Raw genomic sequence first — 8,425 nt, forward strand, 5'->3', positions numbered from 1 at the left:
TATTCTGCGGCGCCCCGAGCCCCGCGGCTGCGAGGAAAGAAGGAAAAGGGGAATGGGGAACGAGAACAGGGGAGCAGAGCGGAGCATGCGGGAAGGTGGGGAGGGAGGTCGGGCTGCGAGTAAAGCGGGCGGGGAAGGGAAAGGCCGGCAGGGGGAAAGAGGGACGGGACAGAGGAGGGAAGAGAGAGGGAATGGAACGGAGCAGCGGGGCAGGGACAGGTGAGGGACGAGTGGGGGGGTCGCATTTGGGGGAGGAGGGAGAGTGGGTTTAGGGGAGAAAAAACAGAAATATGGAGAGAAGGAAGGAAGGGTAGATGGTGGGACGGGAGGGGAGGCCGAAATGGGACGAGAAGGAAAAGGAGGAAGACAAAGAAGGGGAATAGGAGCAGAAGGAAGGAAGAGTAGAAGGGGGCACAAAAGGGGAGCGAAAGCAGTCGGCTTTGGGGAGGAGAGGAAAACGGGGGAAAGGCAGGGAAAGAAGGGGAATGGGAGCAGGAGGAAGGAAGAGTAAAGGGGGGGAAGGAGAGAAGGGCGAAGCTGCGGAGCCCGCACAGAACCCACCACCCTCACTGCGCTCCGAGTGAGCAAATGGCGGCTGCAGCGATTCCCGGCACTTAAATAAGCTCGGCCCCACCCCACGCAGGTGCCCCGCGGTCCCGCGCACCTGAGCCAGCGCCGGCCCCGCCCCTGAGGCTCCGGCCCGGCCCCGCCCCTGAGGCTCCGGCCCGCCCGGGATGGAGGCGGGGCCATCGCTCCCGGCCCGCCGGGATGGGCCCGGGGCTGCCGCTTCGGCTCCCGGCGGTGCCGCCTCTGCCCCGGCGGGCGGGTCGGGGTCTCTCTCGGGCCGGAGCACCGGGGCGGCGCCGGGGCCGAGCCGGCGGCGGCGGCGATTTCCCGGGGCTGACCGAGACCGGCCGGGGCGCGGGGACCCCCGTGCCGCCCCAGCACCCCCAAACCCCGCCGCTCCCCGCCGTGCCAGGGAATTTTCTTTTTCCCGGTGCAGGCCGAGACATTTCTGTGAGAAAACTCAAAAGTCAGGGGTACGGGGTCTGAGGGGAGAGAAGAGATTCTGGTATAAATCCAAAACGCGTTGTGAAAAACAACATGGAAGAGCTCATTTGCTCTCCCAGCCCGGTTTCTGTGTGACCGTCTGTGATTCCAGCTGCTCCTCTGGCACTGGCAGCCTGCGGGGCTCGAAGGACTTGCCAGGTGCCCAGCACGACAGAAAAGAACGGGAGAACTCCCCGGCTCTGGCAGCGGAGCCTCTCGGCAGTGTCCCGAAAGCCCCGCAGTGCCAGCATCTCTGCATGGAAGCTGAGGGGCTCCAGCGCAGCCCCTCTGCAGCGTTCCTCTGCAGCTGGCACTGCCCAGCGCCCCTGACCAGGGTTTGGGGTCCCTGCACAGCCCCCGGCGCAGCCCCCTGGCTTCTTCCAGCTCCCTTCAGCCAGGATGATTTTCTCGGGGGTAGGAGCACCCAAAGCCAGCGGAACTGGCCTCAGCCACTTTCCGTGGGATCTCTCCTCTTCCTTCCTCACCAAATTCCCACTGTCAAAACCCAGCTTGAGGCACAGATCCCCATCCCCTCAATCTCTCCAAGGAATTGGGCTCGGATTTCCCAATCCAGCAGGGCAGAAATGCTCTTGTCCTTACCGTGCATCCTAATTGCAGTAATGGCTTAAGAAATAATTGAAAGAAATTAAAGGAATGAAGAGAAATTAAATAAGAGCTGCCAGCTCCAACTAAGGGATGCTCAAACCCCTTACCAACAATTCGCTTTAATTAACCGACTCAAACAAAGTAATCAACACCACATTGATACAGTAGGATTCTTTTTAATCGAGTTATAGATAAATATTGCAGAATGTAAAAACCTTTGTAAATCCAGAAACTCTTTCAAGAGATAGACAGGGCACAGCTGCAGAGAGTCTTGGGGAGTTCAGGGGAAAAACCCCAAAGTTTTCAGTGTTTAGCATCTCCCACCCTGTCGTCACTGACAGCAAACACGGCTTCAGCCTCGGGAAAACACGGAGAGTCAGGGATTTTACAGATCCTGGTCTCACCTCAGCCTCTCAGCAGGTACAGTCTGCAGGGAGAGGGAAGAAAAAGGGTCAGAATGGACAGCCTACTTCCAGAAAATCATCACCATTCATAAAGCACTAAGCAGAGCTGTAAGAACTTCCCCAAAGGTTCATTTCCCTGCGGACTGAGGGCTCTCAGTTGAAGCACGGGCTGGACCTGCCACGGACAGACTCCAGGAACCCCAGAAGTAAAAGCCACTGGGCCAATTCCAGAAAACATTCCAAAATCAGGCTCCTAGGATGTGACCATCTCCTCTCTCACCTGGAGGCGGAAGCACAAGGAATGATCTTCCCTCCTGTGGGTTTTCTGGGATCTGCAGTGAACCGCAGGGGGAAGAAAACAAAGCCTGAATATTTCGCACGACTGGAACAGAAAAGTGGGGAAAAGGGAGGCAGGGGCACTGCTGGGGTGATAACTGGGATCCAGCCTCTCCACACCAATGGAAGCAGAGACTGAGTGACAGAGCCTTTGGGACCACTTTGCTGGGATTCATAGGAAAACGGGTGAGTTTTATTTTGGCAATAAAGCCAAGCTGCTTCTCACCTCATCAGCCGGGTACAGCAGCAGCACCCGCAGGAACCTGGCCAGGTGGCTCTGCCTGGCAGAGGGCTCCCCACTTCCTGGGAATTGTGTGCTACAGGGCTGTGCCACTGGCCATTAAAACAGTTCCCACCTGGCCCTTCACAAAGGCAAGGTGCTTTTTCCATACAGCAAATGGTTTTTGAATTAAGAAGGTAACACTATACTCAACTGGAGAAGAAAAAAGTGAGAGCTGTAAAATTTTCCCACGCCAGGCAAAAAAGAAAGCCAAATCAAACCAAAACGAAAAGTAGCATAACAATGAAAAAAACCCCAAAACATATCAAGCATATTTCAAGAGAGTTTAAATCTGAATGAAGTGATTTACTTAGAGGCTTGAAAATCTGCCATGCTGCAAAAATCTAACTGCTGCAATAAAAGCCTTTTCTTACATCACATTTTAGCCCTGAATTTGCAAAAACCCCTGCCAAACTAACAATTCACCACATACAGTTCTTGAGTCATTCCTGTCCTTGAGCACGAGTCAAGCTAAAGTTATGGAGACAAGAAAAACATAAGTGACTCAATGCTGCTCCTTTGGAAATTACAGAATCAGAGGGAGGGTTTTCCTTAGCTTAGGAAAAATGCACAGCCAGTTCAGCAGATACTGAATAGCAGGGAAGTCAGGAGATACGTGCTTTGCTGTCAGAGACAAACATATAAATAAATATTTACATTAAGCCAGAGGTCTACAGATGGTCTGATCAGAAGTCTTGATGCAGAAAACCAGCCCTGGGGTATCCTCTTAAGGGACACAGGAGGAACTCCTTGGCTGGGACACAGCCTCGCTCAGCGCTGCTCCCATGGCTCTCGGCTCTTTGCCAGTGCTTGCAGTGTCCCCGCAGATCCCAGAGGATGGCAGGGCCAAGGCTCCCGTTCGCTCCTCCGGCACTCAGCGAGTGTTTCCTGCCACGCCCCCTGTGCAGAGCAGCCACGCGCGGCTCGCCGGTGCTCAGCCCTGCCTCCAGGGCTTTGAATGGCACATCCACCTGCAAAATAGGCAGGGAGAGCTTCTGGCTCACACGCGGGATTTGACAACACAAAGAGCACGCGTGGGTGTCAGAAAGGGCTCAAATCTCATCTCACACCACCGAGAGGGGGAATGGAACGGAGCAGCGGGGCAGGGACAGGACAGGACAGGAAGGAGCCGGGTTTGGGGGGGACACGGAAACGGGGGAAAGAGAGGTAACTGAACACGGGCAGGAGCATGGAGCGGGAGAGAGAGGGACAGGAGGGGATCCTCCCGGCGCCCCGGCTCCGCCCCGGCTCAGCCCCGCCCGGGCTGCTGCGCTCGGCAGAGCTCGGCTCCGTTCGGCTGGACTCGCCTCCTCGGCCAGCTTCGGCTACTTTCGGCCACGCTCGGCTATTTCCGGCCGCATTCGCCTCCATTCGCCTCTTCGGCAAAGCTCGGCTCGCCTCGGCTGAACTCGGCAAAGCTCGGCTCCGCTCGCCTCCTCGGCCCCTTTCGGCCGCTTTCGCCCACGCTCGCCTAGTCCCGCCCGCTCCCGCCTCCATTCGCCCACTCCCACAGCTCGGCTCCCTCCGCCCGGCCCCGGCTCCCTCCGGCTCACACATTTCCTCAGGGCACCTCAGCACAGGTTGCACACAGAAGCTGTGGCTGCCCCCGGATCCCTGGAAGTGTCCAAGGCCAGGCTGGACAGGGCTTAGAGCACCCTGGCATGGTGGAAGGTGTCCCTGCCCATGGCAGGGGCTGGAACGGGACGAGCTTTAAAAAAAGGTGCCTTCCCATCCAAACCCTTCTGGGATTCCACGAATCTGTGAACCGCTCCCGGCAGAAGGGCTAGATTTCCATTGTGCTTCGAAAATGCTGCTGCAAGAACACGAAGAGAGATTTCAAATACTGTTAAAGTGGCACAACCACATCAAAAATTACGTCTGGGGGTAAAGTGGCAACTCTGCAATTCCAACCTCTGATACCAAGGACACATGGAGGGCTGAATCCTGGAGGTCCTTACATGACAGGATTTCTAGAGTTATCCGTCCCCAGTTTGCTGCTTAGGGTTAGAAAAGGTGGAATTCTGTTCTTAAGGGGTTACCACGTACCATCAACGTGAGAGACGGGGATGCTGATGTTTGATCAGAGTCCTGGAGCAGCCTGGAGCACGCTGGCTTCCCGAACCAGGTCTGCTGCCTTGTCCGTGTAGGGGTAGGGCTTTGTCCTCAGCCTCAGCAGGATCTGTCAGCAAAGGAGGAGAGAAAAGTAGAGTGCACCGGCTCCCAAGTGTGGGGGAACCATGTGCTGCTAAGGAAGACCACGTGCTGAAAGTGGTTGGAAGCCGGGCGGGTTTTGGGAGGACAAATTCCATATTACTTCTGCAGGATTCTGTCTACAGTTCCTGCTCTACAAACCAAATACATCAAACGACAACAACAAACAAACAAACAAAAAAACCCCACATTAAATCAACAACAACAAAATAATTACTCCTACCTCAATAACCCCATACTGCCCCAAACCATTCCAAGGAGGGCGGCAGGAGGGGCTGGCAAAGGCAGGGCCCCGCCGGGCCCCCCTCGCCGCTGCCATCCTTCTCCAGCGCCGCCGCTGAGCCGCCTTCAGCCCAAAACCCACCCAAAAATACCCCAAAATCGTCCTAAATGCCCCCCAAAAACCCACCCAAAACTACCCAAACCCTCCTAAAAATATCCAAAAAACTCACCATAAAATGCCCCAAAACCAGCCCAAAACCCTCCCAAAAATACCCCAAAAAATCCACCCAAAAATATCCTAAAACCCACCAAAGAATACCCCAAAGCCCTCCCGAGAATACCCGAAAACCCTGCCCATAAACACCCTGAAACCCCAAATTAACCACTCTGAACCCCAAAATATCCCTGAGCTCCTCATACCCCAAATTTTCCTCCCCAACCCCCAAATTCCCCCCCGACCCCCAAAATTCACTTCTGGGTCTCGTCCTCGGGGGCCGGCGGCTGCCGGGGCCCCCCCAGGCCCGCGGGCGGCGCCCCCAAACCCGGGGGGAGTTCGGGGTCCGAGTCGGGGTCGTCCTCATGAGCCACCAGCCTGGGGACCCAAAAACCGGGGGGAACCCCGAATCGGGGGGGGACCCAAAATTGGAGGGGGTTCTGGGGGGTTCTGGAAGGTCTTTGGGGCATCCCAGGAGGACTTTTGGGGTCTCAGGGGGTTTTGGGGGTCCCAGGAGGAATTTCAGGGGTCCTAAAGGGAAATTTGGAGGTCCCAGGGGGAGTTTTGGGGTCCCAAAGAGAATTTTGGGCGTCCCAGGGAGGGCTTTGGAGTCCTGGGGAGAAGTTTGGAGGTTTCAAGGGGTTTTTGGGAGGAATTTTGGGGGTCCTGGGGGGGGGTTGGGGTCCTGAAGGGAATTTTTGGGTTCCCGAGGCTGTTTATGGCGGTCCCGGGGCTGTTTTTGGGGGATCCCGCCGGGTATTTTTGGGGGTGCCGGGAGTGTTCTTGGGGTCCCCCCTCACCAGTCCACGGCCGGCTCCACTCCCCGGTTCCCGGTCAGCGCCAGCGCCTTCGCCCTGCGGGACCGGGGGGCTCCCGGTTATTTTTGGGGGGTCCCAGAGGGTTCTGAGGGGTCCCGGGGGGTTTTTTGGGGGTCTCGGTGGCGTTTTGGGGGTCCCGGGGGCTCCGGGGCCTGTCCGTGTGTCCCGCCCCCCCCCAATCCCATTCCCGGTGCCGGGTCCCCTCCGGCTGCTCCCGCCCGCCCTCCCCCGCTGTCCCCCCGGTGCCGCCGCCCTCAGCGCGCCGGGCCCCGAATCCCACCTCCAGCAGCGCCTCCAGAGCCGCCCGAGCCCGGTCCCACCGCCCGCCGCCATCACGGCGGCGCCGGGCTCCCGACACGTGGGGGACGGCGGCCGGCGAGGGACAGAAAGGCACAAAGCGTTCCGGTACGGACGGCGGCCGGAACGGGACAGAAAGCCTCCCTCGCCGCTGCCATCCTAATCCGGCGCCGCCGCGGAGCCGCCTCCAGCCCTCCCCTCACTCACAGACATCGCCCCGCTCGCCGCTCGCTGCCGCCCCTCGCCCCGTCTCGGTGATTTTGCCGGGCGCTGGCTGGGGGGCTGCAGTACCGCCCTGTGCCCACAAGGCGGCAGCACTTTTCAAGCGAGTCCGCGCCAAGCCACTCCCAAGAGGGCGGCCGGGTTGCAGTACCGCCCTTTGTCCACAGGGCGGCAGCACTTTCCAAGCGAGTCTGCACCAAGCCACTCCCAAGAGGGCGGCCGTGGGCGGCGGGGTTGCAGTACCGCCCTGTGCCCACAAGGCGGCAGCACTTTTCAAGGGAGTCCGCGCCAAGCCACTTCCAAGAGTGTGGCTGCGGGTAGAGCGGCTGCACTACTGCCTTGTGTCCACAAGGCGGCAGCACTTTTCAAGCGAGTCCGCGCCAAGGCACTCCCAAGAGGGCGGTCGGGCTGCAGTACCGGCCTTTGTCCACAAGGCGGCAGCACTTTTCAAGGGAGTCCGCGCCAAGGCACTCCCAAGAGTGCGGCTGCGGGCAGAGCGGCTGCACTACTGCCCTTTGTCCACAAGGCGGCAGCACTTTTCAAGGGAGTCCGCGCCAAGCCACTTCCAAGAGGGCGGCCGGGCTGAAGTACCGCCCTGTGTCCACAAGGCGGCAGCACTTTTCAAGCGAGTCCGCGCCAAGCCACTCCCAAGAGGGCGGTCGGGCCGCAGTACCGCCCTGTGTCCACAAGGCGGCAGCACTTTTCAAGCGAGTCCGCGCCAAGGCACTCCCAAGAGTGCGGCTGCGGGCAGAGCGGCTGCACTACTGCCCTGTGCCCACAAGGCGGCAGCACTTTTCAAGTGAGTCCGCGCCAAGGCACTCCCAAGAGTGCGGCTGCGGGCAGAGCGGCTGCACTACTGCCTTGTGTCCACAAGGCGGCAGCACTTTTCAAGCGAGTCCGCGCCAAGGCACTCCCAAGAGGGCGGTCGGGCTGCAGTACCGGCCTTTGTCCACAAGGCGGCAGCACTTTTCAAGCGAGTCCACGCAAAGCCACTCCCAAGAGGGCGGCTGCGAGAGGCGGGGCCGCAGTACCGCCCTTTGTCCACAATGCGGCAGCACTTTTCAAGGGAGTCCACGCCAAGCCACTTCCAAGAGGGCGGCCGGGCTGAAGTACCACCCTGTGCCCACAAGTCGGCAGCACTTTTCAAGCGAGTCCGCGCCAAGCCACTCCCAAGAGGGCGGCGGGGTTGCAGTACCGCCCTTTTTCCACAAGGCGGCAGCACTTTTCAAGCGAGTCCGCGCCAAGCCACTTCCAAGAGTGCGGCCACGGGCAGAGCGGCTGCACTACTGCCTTGTGTCCACAAGGCGGCAGCACTTTTCAAGCGAGTCCACGCCAAGCCACTCCCAAGAGGGCGGCTGCGAGCGGCAGGGCCGCAGTACCGGCCTTTGTCCACAAGGCGGCAGCACTTTTCAAGCGAGTCCGCGCCAATCCACTCCTAAGAGGGCAGCTGCGGGCGGCGGGGCCGCAGTACCGCCCTGTGTCCACAAGGCGGCAGCACTTTTCAAGCGAGTCCACGCCAAGGCACTCCCAAGAGGGCGGCTGCGAGAGGCGGGGCCGCAGTACCGCCCTTTTTCCACAAGGCGGCAGCACTTTTCAAGCGAGTCTGCGCCAAGGCACTCCCAAGAGGGAGGCGGGGTTGCAGTACCGCCCTGTGTCCACAAGGCGGCAGCACTTTTCAAGCGAGTCCGCGCCAAGGCACTCCCAAGAGGGCGGCCGGGTTGCAGTACCGCTCTCTGCCCACAAGGCGGCAGCACTTTTCAAGCGA

General features: G+C 59.4%; 1 long non-coding RNA gene across 1 annotated transcript; it reads right to left on the reverse strand.

The window, feature by feature from the left end:
• Window positions 1-1,816: 1,816 nt before the first annotated feature.
• LOC144248576 (uncharacterized) lies at window positions 1,817-4,424 on the reverse strand. The gene is made up of 2 exons (XR_013341856.1): window positions 3,334-4,424; window positions 1,817-2,083 (listed from the first exon to the last, which is right to left on the reverse strand). It is a non-coding gene; the product is annotated as an uncharacterized LOC144248576 (long non-coding RNA).
• Between the last annotated feature and the right edge of the window lie 4,001 nt (window positions 4,425-8,425).

Source organism: Lonchura striata, unplaced genomic scaffold (genome assembly GCF_046129695.1).
Source record: "Lonchura striata isolate bLonStr1 unplaced genomic scaffold, bLonStr1.mat Scaffold_187, whole genome shotgun sequence".
Taxonomy (NCBI): domain Eukaryota; kingdom Metazoa; phylum Chordata; class Aves; order Passeriformes; family Estrildidae; genus Lonchura; species Lonchura striata.